This window comes from Pollicipes pollicipes, unplaced genomic scaffold (assembly GCF_011947565.3).
Source record: "Pollicipes pollicipes isolate AB1234 unplaced genomic scaffold, Ppol_2.1 Scaffold_6686;HRSCAF=7923_pilon_pilon_pilon, whole genome shotgun sequence".
Classification (NCBI taxonomy): domain Eukaryota; kingdom Metazoa; phylum Arthropoda; class Thecostraca; order Pollicipedomorpha; family Pollicipedidae; genus Pollicipes; species Pollicipes pollicipes.
Genome location: NW_023596921.1, coordinates 34,949,881 through 34,965,590, shown reverse-complemented (window position 1 = coordinate 34,965,590; position 15,710 = coordinate 34,949,881).

The following is a 15,710-nucleotide window of genomic DNA, read 5'->3' as shown; positions in this document are numbered from 1 at the left end:
CTTAAGTCAGGAAAGCTTTTCTAGAATTACCATGAGTACAAAAGTAAACTGATGTTGTGATGTTAAGGATGGTTAGACGGGTAGTAAGTGAAATAATGTGAGATCTGATATGCTCAGGATGGAAATATTTAGTCTCAGAGGGGAGACAAATATCTTGATTTAAATTGCATGATGCTTTTATCCATAAATTGCGGCGATGAGCATATGTTATACTTGCGTGTTGATTATGTACGAATGTTGTCAATAAATGCACACGGTTGTAATTATCCCAGCGCGCGGCAGAAGCGTTCGGCGACTAGTGCATTAGTGAAACACGTGGGTTTCTAAGCCAGTCGCTGGTGTATACATACCTGCTTTCTAAACGTGACCATGGACGAAACAAATTCCAAGTAAACAATACTCCACAAAGCCCAAGTACCCTTTGAGCAGTCACTGTGAAAACACTATGGAAGCTTGGCGATGGAATAATTATGAGACGGGCACAATTTGCAACCGCACGGAACAGCGTATGAGTAAATTGAAACATTTGGCAGTCACAAGCAAACAGACCAAGTGCGTGTTCTCGCAAAAATGCTTCACATTTTCTAAATGGCAAGGGTAGCCTATACAAAAATAACTAAAACAAGCTGTCTGAGTAGATTGGTCCATGCAGTTTGGTATGAGGTGCTGCATAGTGATTAAAGAAGCATGTAACTCAAGCACAAATTAATTAGCGTGCGAAGCATGGCCACATGTACCTTCAACAGTATGATTACTGACAGAGGAACGGAAAATCCAAACAAAAAGTATACCATAACGATATCGTTTAATATTGATCAAAATAAAAGTTGCATCAATAAAACGTACTATTTTTCCCTTTGATTCACGTCGCTTGTAATCATGAGTGGCGGTTCATATGTTAGAGTTTCTTTACACACCCAATACCTGTTTGATAATGCCATTTAACCCGGGCCTCTTCATATCTTGTATGCGGAGTCTTTTCAGCACATGGGCCCTCTCGTGATGTGAGCACTTAACGTGCTGGAAAACCGGGAACAAAAGGTATTTCTGGCGTACATCAAGCATCTATCGTAAAGTAGGGTGCAGGCCGATGTCCTGATCTGCACGCAATGACCCTCAAATCTGGACACGGCACGACGCGATGCTTGCGGGTAGTAGAATTAGCATATCTGCGAAACATAAATATATCGTTAAAGCATCTATGCCATCTACATCGTCAGGGAACATCCCTGTATCCTCCTTCCCAGTTTGATTGCTAAGTGCATCTCCCGCGTCCACTCATGCCTCAGCTATGCGCAACAGTTTGACATAGGGCGTGATATTTTAGGTCAACGAATAAAAAAGCAAACATAGTATTACTTAACAGGCTAGCTTGCACCACCCCGACCCTCAGGATTGGCGACGAGGATCAGGGCAAAACTGACTCCGTGGCTGTCATGGAGGGAATTTGACCGTCATCTGCCCTTCTGGCTGTTCCTGGAAACAGTTAATGTCGTGTTCTGCTTGGCTGGCGGACTTTTGAAGTATATGGCATAACCATCGGCTGGCCGGAGTGGGGAGGACAGAGGTGCCAGGCCCTGCTCCTACAGTGTGTTGGTCAGAAGTCCAGACAGTTGTTCAGGGCGGAGTGTCCCTCTAGGGTACCCATTGAGGGAGGCAGAGACCCGAAGCCGGAGAAGGGAGAACCAAACCGGCATTGATGCAAGGTGCCAATTGGTACTCTGGGCGTTTTATATGATCGGAAGGAAAATGTCCCTTCCGACAGGATTTTGTTTCGGAAGTGATGGTAAGAACAGGCAAACAACTGATACGTACTTGGCCAACTTGCGTGAGCACAGTCGAAGATGTGCGTTCGGTTCTTCGGAGGATTAAATGCTTAGGGATTAGTTTCTTGGGGGGCTGTTTAGCGAATCGCCTACATGAGCGTCTGTGTTTGGAACCAAATCTGGCACTGGCTCGGTTGGAAACCATCGCCTTTGCAGCGGTCCAGCTCGTCGAGAGACAGCAAACCATGGGTTTTCGACCAGCGCCAGATGGAGGGCCACAGCCAGTCTGTGTGGGGGCTGCAGCAACGGCCGCAAGACGGCAGGTTTTTGACGCTCGAGGTACGGCGGGAGACACCAATAACAGAAAAGGTGAGGCCCGGTGGCCGGCAGGTGGGACACTATATGGCTTGCAGGGGCACTGGACGAAAGATGCTCGATGTCCTGCCCTGGCCGCAGTCTGTCATGGATGCCATCAAGTCGGCCATTTTCGGCGATGCGTCCGAACAGGAGCCGAAGAGGACCGCTGGAGGAAAGAGCAAAAGGGCAGGACACGACGCCAGGGTAGACGCGGCGTTGGTGCGACTCCAGGAGCGCCAAGTAACTCTGAACAGAGACAAGTGCCGTTTTGGAGTAGTGTCAGTGGAGCCCTTGGGATTCGAGGTCTCACAAAGGGATATTTCTGTGAATCCAGCTGGTGCTCAATGCATCAGAGATCTGTGGGTGTCGCGGACGGTAAAGGAGCTGCAGACTGTTCTATGGATGTTCGATTCCACAGCCGTTTCGTCAGGAACTACGGCACCCGGTTTTGATATGCTGTGACGTCAGCTGCTGGAAGAATACAGAACCATTCCGCTGGACTGCCGAAATGGAGATCACCTTTCAGGATGTTCGTGAGGCTATCTTGTCCAGTTCGGCGCTCGCCATGGCCGGCTCAGCGCTCCCGACGTTCGTTACCACACACGTAAGAGACGTTGGACTCGGAGCTGTACTCACCCAGCGTCACACAGACGGTGTGCGTGTGGTGTCTTGTGCTTCCAGTACGCTGACACCTTCGCAACGGAAGTGTAGTGTCGCAGAGCGCAAGGCCTTGGCCTGCGCGTGGGCTGTGGAACGCTGGCCACAAGTACCTGTGGGGAGGGTCTTTGTGCTGCAAACCAATCACCAGGATCTGCTTTCACTTACCACTAGGGGTATCGGACGCGGTGGTATGCGAATCTTGGGCTGGGCATCCCGGCTCATGGTCTACTGCTCCACGGTGGGGCACGTGGAGGGCGGCGCCAATCCAGCTGACGCCCCGTCACGACTCCCGGCACCTGCAGTGGAGACGTCCAAGGACGAGGGCCTGCCGGCGGCGGCGGTGACGACTCGCCTGCAGGCTGCTGCGAAGAAGGAGCTGTTGGAAGCATCATGGTCAGATCTTCGGCTGCAGCAGCTAGCCGAGCAGAGTCCTCCGCCCTGGACACGCCAGCACCAGCACTGTCCAGCGGTAGCTCGAACCGTTTTGCCGATGCAGGGAGGAGTTGGAAGTAAAAGACGGTGTCGCTCGTGGAGAGAGACTGCTGGCACCGGTCGCGTTTGCTGACAGCAGCTTATGGCGTGCACCAAGGCATGGCTCGGACCAAGCAGCGGACCCGACACCACCTCTGGTGGCCGCGTCTGGACGCCGTAGTGGATGGGCACGCGAAGGCCTGCGAAATTTGTGCGTCTTCTGACAAGTCAGTAGGCCCAAGGAAGGCCTCTCTCCACCCGGTACCACTACCTGAGGCCCCGTGGGAAAAGGTAGGGATAGACTGCACCGGGCCGACGGAGACCGGTGGACAGCGGCAGCGGTTTGCCATCAGTTTCCAAGTGACCCGAAGTCGGACGCTGCTCAAGCCTGTCGTCGCAGACACTTTTCCTGAACTCTGCGGCCACCAGGGAAGACTATCCGTTGCAGACGGTTTCTGATAACGGTAGTCCCTTCGTGTCCACAGAGTTCACGGAATACCTGCGGAGGGTCGGTATCCAGCACGTTTGAGTGACACCGTATCTTCCAAGCGGCCCCGGGGCTGCAGAGTGGGTGAATCGGGTGGTTGAGGCTGCGCTGCAGACGGCCTCCACGGGGAGGACGGATTACACGCAAGCTTTGCGTCAGTTCCTCACGACGTATCGTTCGACCGCCCGTGCTACCACAGGCCGTAGCCCAGCGGAGCAGCTGCATGGTCGGCATCTCCGGACGGTGCTGCACACGGCGCTGCGTCCTTTGAGGAAGGTGGAGATCGATCACAGCCGCAGCAGAAGCGTGTCGTCAAGTAGCAACGACGTGGGAAGGCTACTGGGACCAGAGGAGCAGGACAGTGCAGCCGACCTCCAGAGTCGGCGGCTGGGTGAGGTCGCCGCGTGCCTGATATCATGCCTCGTCCCAGAACATGCAGAAATCGTTATCATATTCCCGCAGAATGACCTAGCTCCGTGGTCCGGCGGCGCATCGGCTGGACTGCGGAACGCTGGCTCACGCCGAGAGGCTGACCAAGTGGACTGGGGCGCACCCGGCTGGACCGGGAGCCGACGGGCGGCCGGGAGTGCATGTATCGAAGGATCGGGCCGCCGTTTAGTGGCCACTCGAACCTCCCGACGGGTCAGTGTCTGATGCGATGCTAGCGAATTCCCCGGGACCTTCTCGTCAGAGCAAAGTACCGGGCCTGCCCGCTGCCGACGTCGTCCTGGACGAGACAGCAACTGTGGACTCGTTGGCCCGTGAACGGAGCGGTGCGAAGACAGGGCTCGTGATGTGTACCGTATGTGTACCACTGCTCGTGATGTGCGCCGTGACCGGGCTGGAAGAGCAGGTGCGTTCCCCCGGAGATAGTATCCGAGACTGTACGGAGTTCGAGACCGTACCGTGGTCCGGAGACACGCGGCAGGAGACCGCGGCTGTGTTTGGCGGTGCAGCGTACTGCAGGGGAGCACCGGTCACGCCAGCAGAGCGGGGCGTGCTGGGCCGGGCCGAGGGAGTCGGGGGTGAGCCGATGGCCCAGGTGGCGAGAGATAGCCTGTTTAGTAATGCTGTGTTTACTTTTCCATTTGTTGTGCTAAAATATTATGCGTTATGAAAACTGCTGCGCTTTATCTGAGGCATAAACGGAGGTGGAGCTGGACGAAGAAAAACTACACGAAGTCATTAGCCAATGGCCTATAAAGACAATGTTTGAGGTGAGCTGCACTTTGAGCATCACAGCAACTCCAAATCATTGCACTCCTCTTTGCTAGATGGGGAACATATCCCCTAAACTATCCTTTGTGACAGTCCTGCCATACGCTATTGCAAGTCCAGCCAGCGCACATTTGTAAGTTGTTCTGTCCTATTCATTGGCGTGCGGGTATCATTTTGGTTTAGGATACTTAAAATGAATGTGGGATAGATTCAATAGCCTAAGCGCACGTCATTGATGGGTCCAAACATGACAGTTCACATCGCTTGGCAGCTTTTTCATGGTTCCTGAAGAAGCTACAGAGCAAAGCTTATTGGCTTTCGGGTCTGATTTCGATGTCATGAGCACAGGCAAAGACAAAAAAGGCATAAAGAATGGTCACTTAAGCGGAGTGTTCACGCTCGTATATGGTTTTGAGCTGAAAGTAATTTCGAAGACAATTCGGTGCAGCTCACAGCCCTGCCCCTCTTGAGGTCTAAAACCACCCAGTCCCTGAGCTATACGCCCGTAAAGATGTGCAGACTTCTCCGTGCAGGCTATTTCGAGGTCATTCAGGAATGCACGACGCAGACCTAGCGTCCGTAAGCACCGATTTCAAAATGTTGTAGATGTCAGTTGGCTCTCAATCAATGTTGAGCAAGCCGTGAAGTTTCAATCATGAATCGCACATTGTACTTCTCAAAATGAGAAGCTCGACAAAATTGCTAGTCATTACGAAAATAGGACATGCAATCGAATGACTTAAGGGTAGCACAATAATCGAGCATGTAAATATCTACAAGTAGACATCTTACACTGACTCAAAAAAGAGAGATTGCGTTATCTTATATATATATATATATATATATATATATATATATATATATATATATATTGTACTTACTCGTTTCTAGATCTAGGTCGTATTATCTAGAGCAGTATATCCCGCTAAAAGGGAATGCTCCACATTTGAAGATATTGAGGTAGGCATCAGACATGATAGGAGAAGCTTACTTGTAACTTTTGGTAAGCTTTCAAGGTTCAAAAACGGCGCTAAATAGCAAAACTTCAAACTTTGTAAGAATGGGCCCCATTACGTCATTGTATGAGAGTAATAAAGCAATACCTGGCAGCATCTGGCAGCCAGACCTAAAGAGTACCTCGAAATGCGTGAAAGTTGACGCCAACCGGCCATTCTCGCCGCGGCGGCTGTGTCGGGTGGCGGATTAGTGGGCGGTTTGTTTGTGGATTTTTTGTCTTGATGCTGGCCGTAAGAAAAACTTTGGTGGACGTTTGACATGAGGGACGTAGCGATCTCCAGCTTTTATGGCAGATTTTTAATATCAAAGCACGATATGCTGTGCTGCTGCTGTTGCTGCTATGCTGTTGATGATGATTTTGTCAAAACTTTATTGTCGACCCATCGTTGCCTGCAGTGCTGTAGTCCTGACATTGATATCATGTGATGTGCACATTAGTTGCTTTCTTTACTGTTTGTAACTGGGAATGCGGTGTCATGTGAAAATTAATAAATTTGTAATGTTGCCGTGAATTGGTTGCCAAAACATTCCTATTGCTATGGTAAAGATGGTAAGGTTGGGCTGCCGAATTTTTTTTTTGGTGATGTTATTCCTGCAATTAACAGTTAACCCTGGTGTATCCATTGTGGTGTAATGACATTTTTGCTGTTAATAGTTAATAGTCAATAATTTGCAGTTAAGTGGTAAATAATATATATATATATATATATATATATATATATATATATATATATATAATTACTGTGATGTGTCCCTAATTTCATAATGCCTTGTCGGCCCATAAGCCCGTGCAAGGTTTTGTGATCCGGTGCACCAGGCGCGAAACGAGCCGTCTGCAAGAACTACGTCAGAAGAAGAAAAAAAATGTCAGCAGGGGAAAAGAGACAAATTTACCGTCGCGTCTTCTTTTTTATACCTTTCGTAGCAGTGCCCGTTTTTAGGTGCCGTACTTTTTTGCAGATAGTGGCGTTCTTTTTTATGACACTAACCTGTGGCCTAGAAATAAGGAAAAATGCTCCGTTTATGACGAGTGCCGCACAACCCGCAAGTATTCACGCTTACGTTCGTGATACGCGTTCAGCAGCGAAATCTAGCTAACTGCCAATCATCTTCCGCGCATTGTATCATACGTGTCGCAGTCATCGCTTTTGCGAATGTACCAGCGGCCATGCTGTTTTGATCACAAGCAGAAAACAGCCTGTAGTATGACCGCGATCGCATGACGTTTCTATGACGTCATGAGTACCGAGGCAACTTCGAAATAGGCTCCCAATAAATCTTTTCGCACTTTTGCGGACGTGTAACTCAAGAACCAGAGCGTTTTAGGTCTTAAAAAGGACATGACCGTGAACTGCATCAAAAGGTCCTCAAGATGACTATTTCAGTTTAAAACGTCATACAAGTGTGGAACATTCCCCTTTAAACGGAATTTTCCACATTTGAAAATATTGAAACAACTATCAGGTATAATGAAACGAGTTCACTCAACTATTGGTATCCTTTTTAAGATGGAAAATACTGTTTCAGACAACACAATTATTTGTGCAGTAAACATGCTCCTTAACGCGTCATGGTTTGATTAGGTCATTGTACCTTGCACAACATTGATTGAGAGCCAATGGACAGCTGTTATACCTGGAAATCCCGCTCACAAACGCCAGATATGAGCGCTTCGACAATTATATTTTCTTAGCCTTGATCGCCGCATGGCTTATAAGCCGGCAAGATTTAAATGATGTCATTATGACGTCATGGCTGCCAAGGTGAGTGCAATATTCTCCCGATACACCCTTCCCCATGTTTGCGGGCATGTAGGCTGGTACCTAGAGGGGCCTAAGTCTCAAGAAGGGCAGGATTGTGAGCGGCACCGAAAGGTCTTCAATATGGCTGTTTTAGTTCAAAATCCATGTAATGGTGGATCACTATATTTAAAAGTATACCAGCATTCTAAGTGGGCTGATTCCAGCACATCTGACGCTGGCTTCCATATCTAAAATGAGAAACGTTCCCTTTAATGACACTCTGCCTTCGCACAGGGCATTTATGTTTTTATCGTATTACTCATCTAGTTATTAGCTCACTTTGATATTCATTTCATTTCACTTATTCATAGTCATTGCACTCCCTTTTGCCGACCATGCGCATATGTAAGCTAGTTGTTGACATTTTTCCTCAACAAGCTATGCAAACAGAGCTGAAGGAACCAGCTAAATTGCTCGGCGACGGGGGCTCATACCGTTTGGCGATCGATACCACTCAAGAAGCCGAGCCTATGGCGCCCAAGCGTTCCGTGACTTCGTGCTCTCGCCTTGCTGATTTGTCCTGAAGTGTTGACATGGGCGTTTTGCGCGCATTCAGATATGCTTGAGAGAAGTTTGCAAACACATCGATAGCGAGATGCTGTTGCCACGGCGACGGCAGAATCTACTAAGGGCTGTCATCAGCTGTTACGCTCAGAAGATATCACTTTTGAGCTGTTATAGCCCGCGAATAATTACGGAGCTGTGGGTTTAAAAGTAGCATCTCTTTTGGTATGGATGATGCCTGTAGATATGACTTTTATGATGGCAAAGTGTGTGGCGAAGGCCATTTACCGAAAAGCGCATTGATAAAAGTGAAAACCATTGCAGCCTTTTACCTAGGCTCCAAATGCCATTTGAACAGAGTCGCTGCGCTTAACGGCGTTAGGGAGAAGTCAAGAGCATAGTATAATGGTTTGTTGAATTCACACAATAATAGCACCGGGATTGCATATATTCTTTTCTTAATGGAGGGATTCAAGCTTTCGCACAAGATTCTGAACTTAGTGCATTGCAAACATCACAGGAACACATACCTCGGAAAAGCATGGCAAATGAAAAGCATACTTTCATAGCGGGAAGCAAGGAGTCCACTGATATTTCTTCCGCCGGAGCGGCTACCTCAAATCGAAATTACGTGCTATTTAAAAGGAGCTCAAGGGAACTGGTATCGCCGATCAGATTGGACGTGTCCGATGTGGCAATAAGTGAAAAGTACAAAAGGGCAGCAAGTTCCCGTGGACGATGGATGCCTATCACGCACTTGTCTTTCATTCGAACAGGGCCGACCACACAGCAGCCTCTTTCGCCCACTTCTATTCCAATCAAGCTTCACTGCCACAGTGTCAAACAAACCGCCGTCTGAGGCGCAGTGAAGCGCAAGGGGCTTCATTTATGTTGTAATTGTACAAAATCTCTGCGAACCTCCCTTCATTACAGGTTGAATGGAATAGTAAGACAGATTGAATGGATGCTTGCAGGCGCGCTTTCGCACAGGGGCTGATAGTTACATTGAAATCCTGTTTGTATGATAACCGGCATGAAAATCCGGATCGATCTATCTCCGCCTGGTAGTCTTATGGAACTAATGGTGCTAAAATTTATATTTCACTGAACCGAATGTTTTCTACCTGCTTCGATCATGAACTATCATGTTCGACTTCCAAATGTTCATGTCACGCACATCAGGCGAATGGTAATGCCGAAAGGCTTGATGCATCAGACAGGGCCGCAGCCGGACGCATGAGGACATATCGTGGTTCCGATTTTTCCCCCAGGTATGATGAAGGTGGTGTGAAATATCGCGTTCGGCCGCATGCCATCAGCATCGCCACGGGAAAGTGAACCGTCACCAGGAACGTCTGCCTGTGTTTCGCCCCAGAAGCCGTACTGAACCAACCACAGCCAGCCCACAGACGGCTTCCTCTCCGTTTCCGGGTGGCGTGAGCACGCCGGCCGGCCGGCTCCCACATTCAGCTGGCGCGTTCCGTTAATTCGGCGGCCGGCGAGGCGGCGTTTTCCGGCAGCACGCCGGCCACCATTTGTCTCGTTTCGCCGGCGGCGGTGGACAATAAAAGCGCCGCGTCCCGCGCGGACCGACCGCCGGCCTGATCTGCGGGCCTCTACACGAGCCGGCCACGAGGGCGCGGATCGGCCGGCGCGAGTTATGGCCAGCACGCGGCCGGCGCCTCTTATTGCGCCGAATGATCGCTGGCGCCGGGTCACCGGCCCCGCAGCCAATAACCGCAGGCTACACCCGGATCAGCTTCACAACATCTGAAGTGACACTTTGTGGATATATAGGACGGGCGTCTTGTTGGCACTACCATCATGTTTTGTAGCTACAACACGTCTGCCGCGTCGCGCATTAGCTTGCCGGGTATTGCGCGGCAAAATCCTCCAAATTTATACAAACATATAATTAAACTGAATAAGCAGCATTACCGTTTTGCAAATTTGAAATAATTTCAGATGAAAGGTGTAGATATCATTGTCACTTGGCTTCAGTACCAATTTGAGATGAGAGGTGTAAATAACATCGCTATTCGGCCTCACTCTCTATTGGCCATAAAGTCCTTGTCATATTCTGGCAAACTCTTCAGCGTATTCGCGGTTTCTGCGCTGTTCGTCGAAGGGGTCATAAAACTGCTTGAAAATGTGCATAGAAAGATGTCATATTTCATCCTCTTCCAGATAAGGAGAACTTTCGCTTTTTATGCTTCAATATTTATGCGAAATGCTATTTTTTGGCATAGGTCCTGCGTGACACCGTTGCAGCTCAATAGGATGTACTGTTGATGCGATGCAGGGGTTGTCTTACCTTACCTTCTTCTGAATGGACGCCGCGTGCACATTGGGCACGAGCTAATGGTCTCGGAAGCTTTGCATTTTTTGGTTTTAATCTCAGCTAAGATGAGCGAGGAAATATGCAATAATGTCTCAGAAAACACGCCCGGAAAAACCTTCCTCAGTGTCATATACATAACGCAGTTCTCTTTCCTTTGATATTCTCTGCCACATTTTGAATTCCAGTGGACACATTGAATGACAATGTTTTCGAATAGTTTTGATTTTTTGTGTATTCAAAGCTCGATGACCCTTACACATCAGTGTCAGCTTGAAATCTCAACACATCTTGCTAGCCAATCTTATGAGCAACAGGAATAACACTTCATGCCTATCTAATCACAGAAAGAACTGAGAGTGTTTGATATAACGGGCAAACTGTCGGGAGGCATTCATCTTCATCTTGTGACGCATTCATCTTCATCTTGTGACGCAAACATCATCCTCATCTTGTGACACACTCATCTTCGTTACATTTGCACACTTTTCAAAACAAAATAGATGTAATTCTTATTAGTTTCCTGGCATGCAGGTTTATATGCTGCATGTAATCAAACGGATACCGACCATTCAGCCATATTTGGCGATGTTTTCCGACGAGAATGACATACTATGTTGCATGCTTTCAGGAAAGCTCTCTCACCTTTCTGCTGTGCAGATGGAGCGCCAACCGACAAATGAGAACCCGATATGGGTATATAACCCGCATTTTCACAAAAAGTGCATCTGAAGCATTTTTCTATTCAGCCATTTTCTAAACCTCGCATCACAATGCATTACTCGTGCACTAAGATTCCTAACAAAATGACAAGAGCATCATGGAGCTTCTTGCACTCGTAATCGTTTAACTACAAAAAGCAGGCAAGTCTACATAGCAGCCGAGAAAATGCATTTGCCGTCACCAGAAATCGTGCTTGCACTTGCGCATTTGTGGTTACCCGTTTACGACTTGCATCCCTTGTTCGTTCTGCGGTTAGCATGGGCTGTGGTCGTGAGGTGGGTAAGTAGGTGGGTAGGAGGTAGGTAGGACGCGCGCGAGGTGTCGTGAGGATGACTGGTCCGCGTTGCATCCGGGCGCCGATCAGGGGACAGCGGCTGCCGACCAGGGACGATTTGATCTGGCCGCATGCGTCTCGCAGCAGCTCGAGCAGAGGTGGTCTGCCCTGACCTGTTGGAGTCTGACCTGATCTGACCTGATCTGATCTTATTTGGTCTGATCTGGTCTATTCCCTTGGCAGCTGATGCCTTTCAGGAGCATTTATCATTCCAGCCTAGTTCGGGAGCTTTAATAGAGCTATTAAATGTTCACTATCTCTAGGGAAAACAGCCCCTCACGGTCGACGGCAACGCCAGTGCAAAACACAACTTCTAGTTTGTGTCATATGAATGCCTGTGAATCAATGTGCCTGCGGCTGTGGCTGCCAGGTGTTTATGACATGTTCCTGTAAAAAACAGGAAGCAAGTTCGGCATCCCTGGACAAGACACGAGCATTGGAAAACTTCTGAACCGCCCTGACCTGATCCGGCCCGACCTCACCCGTCACGGCCTGACTTGACGCGACCCTGCCTCATCCCATGTGACCTGCCTCATCTGACCTGACCTGCGCCCGGCTGCGCTGCTCGGCCGCCGCGCCAATGCCGTATCGACCCTCGACGCAGGCAGGTGGTCGCTGGCAATCGGACATCGACCGCACACCAAAGCCCGGCCAGACGAATTCAGAGCCGGCGAAGGCTAGGCGGTGCGGAGCCTGTCCGGGTGGTGTGGTGCTCAGCGACGCGTGCCGGCCAAGTACGCACGACTTTGTTATGATGATGTCAGCCACCTTCATCTCGAGGCACGTGGGTTTGATGTGCGCTCGGATGAGCCCCATCCTCACAGAACGACCAGTGAGAGAGGAATCTGCTCTGAGAAAAGTGATGAGTCAGAGCGATAGGAATCCTTTATCAGACCGAAAGCCTATTGAGATGAGAAGTGAGACAGGCGAAGTGTTTACGCCAGAAGCCCAATTGCACATGAGATTCAAAATAGTGGAAGCGATTCATAATCACACGCAGCACGTGACGGTCTATTCACGTGATCTCGGTTTCCATCCGCTTCTTAACGATGGAAGCTGTTAGTGACACGGTGTCACCGCTGCAAATAGCTGACTTCTTTCATGAAAATATGGACCATGCTGTTGCTGGAGTGTGTAAATTTTAACGTTGTTGATTTCGAAGTGTATGTATTTTTTCCACACTGTTCAGTCGCGCACAACCAAAGAGGCCATCACTTGGCGCACTGGCTGTCTTTTCAGTGACGCAGCAAGAGGGATGCTACGGGCACCAGGACGCCCGAAATGCTTGGAGGCGGCACACTGAGAACCTGATAAGAGTACCTTACAAATTAGAAATGAAGCCCATGGCTGACTGCCGATCCTTGGTGCCTTTACCGTGTTCACAAGAAAGGTGCGTCCGCAATATACGTGCCTGTCGCGCGAACCGTTTTTTGCAGCACACATTCTCAACACATCAAAATTGCATGAACTCAGTACCCGTATTTCAGTAAGGATAGCAAAACACGATCACTGATTCATACATTATTTAGTAAAATGGCTCTCAATCTCTCTCCCCAAAAATCTCAGGCTTTGTCCACAAAAGTCGTCTTTTGAGAACGCTGCTCCACGCCCGTTGTAATGAACACAAATCGCGAGCCTGCTCGTCTTTTGGCGAAACATTTTCCAAGCTGCTTTTGCCCTGACCGGAAAGCGAACCCTATCCCCTTTAATTCTTAGGGCCATCAAAACGCCTATCACGTCAATGCTATTCACTATGCAGGCTCAATGTAAAAGCGTTGCGAGTCGAGCTAGACACTTTGGCTGGTTCGTCATTGACAATGCGATTCTGCTTAAGTGCACATGTCACATATTGGTACTTATTGCGATCACCCATGATTGGTTCCCTAAAAATCGCCCTCATTGACAGCCACAGCTGTTAGGCCTGCCATAGGTCAGCGACATCGTGAGGTATATATATTTCATACCACAAGATTCGCTGAGAAATTGCCTACAGTCGTCTAAATGTTGGTGGGGCTACGTCGCGCCGTTCGGAAATTGTTCTGTAAAAGGCTCCGGAGGGGGTCAAATTGCCCCCAACCCGGGGCCTTTAAAAAGCTGAAAAAGAAGACCTCCCGGTCGGTAGCCGGAAGACAGGCTGCAGGCTGCAACGCACCACTCGTATTAAACATGTCCGACACATCTAGTGTTGTTCTGGTAACCATCGTCGGAGGATTACCGCTGTTGTTTGTTTGTTTGTTTCGTTTTGGTTTTTGTTTCTTTTTTTGTTGGCTGCTGTCAATCAATTCACTACGTCATGGAACGTTTCTATGACATCAGAGTAGCTGCCAGATTAGCCGTGTCAGAGTTACCGCTGTACTGGACGGGGTGACTACTTGTGATGCCTCTACGCGTTGTGGTGTTGTTGATTCATGTACTGAAATTTAACTTATTAGCGCTACGTCCGTGTGTTTTTGCCTTTCCGCGTGGCGTACTTGCATATCTGTTACATGATGAGTTTTTTTACATGCATTGGTATGGTGCATTTCTTCAAAGGAGTGTTCCACATTTGTATGGGGTTTTGAACTGAAATAGCCATTTTGGATATCATTCGGTGCAGTTCACAGACCTGCGCCTCTAAACACGCACTCGGGTGGGGGTCACATTGAAACCCCGAAGGTTTTTCTGGAATGGTTTCCGAACAGCTCCGCGCAGCCGCGCCAAATGCTGCTGGTTGTAAACAACTGAAAAGCGGATCACTTGACGTCAACAAATTTAGATGTACCATGTAAGGCCGCTGCCCTACGGCAGGTCAAAATCAGATCAATCTTACGCAACAGAAGAGAGTTAGGCGAGGCCATACATCTTTAAGATACTTTCTTAGGCACCACAAGACTCGAATTAACAAATTCCATTGATCTAGGGTCAGGCATGAAGGTCAGACCAATGTCAAAACCATCCTGTTTTATTACTCTAGGGCGTGATGTATGGGACGGTTTTTGGTGCTCATTTCGAATTGATTGATAACAGGAACCGCGTTATACGTCTTCCATGGGCATCTTAAAGGTCAGAATAGATCACTGACCTAAAATGAGCCGGGCCGATATTCTGTTTTAGGAACATGCTGCCTGGCGTTATCTTTGTCGGTTACCCAAATGCAAAAGCCAAAGCATTCTTGTATGTTTTTGGTTACCATGACCTTCCAAAGATGAGACGAGGCTACTGACCTTTAATGAGCATATGAGCCTTTGCTAAGAACAGGTATCTCGGCTCTGGGGGCACTTTGGAAACCAACCTGGAGTTTGACCTTGTTTGATCTTATTTGACCTGAAGGTCATGACCAAAGAACCTTAAATTTTTACCTAAGTGAATTCGCGTACAGGCCAACACACCCAGTCAATTTGGCGTTTTAGCTTTTTTGGTTCCTGAGATCTCAGTGAGATGGTCAAACTGACCCTCCAACCGAGCAAACGGTATCCAGCCGGCCATCCGCGCGCGTGCCAACACGCGCCCGGGTAGCCGGCTAGATACCCCTTGCTCGGGTGGGTGGGGATCAATTTGACTCCCCCTGAGATCTCGGGAACTAAGAGAGCTAAAGGCACCAAATTCACAGGGTATATTAACCTGTACAAGAACCAATTTGGGTCATAGTTTCAGGTTCCTAGGTCATGATCTCTAGGTAAAAATAAGGCCAAATAAGGTCAACTTCCAAGTTGGTCTTTAAAGTGCCCCAGAACCTAGATAACTGTTACTAAGCAAAAGTTCGCATGCTCAGTTAATGTCAGTGACCTTGTTGGACCTTTTAAAGATCATGGTAATCAAAATCTTACAAGACCACTCTGAGTTTTGCGGTTGAATAGGCGACAAAGATTATGCTAGGCAGTATGTTTCTAAAACAAAATGTTGACCTGGGTCATTTTTTGTCAATAACCTATTAATACCTCAAAGAAGTCCGTGGAAGATGTATAATTTGGTTCCTGCTATCAATAAATTTGAAATGAGGACCAGCAACTATCCCATACTGCAAGCCCTAGAGAAAAAAACATATTGGTTTTGA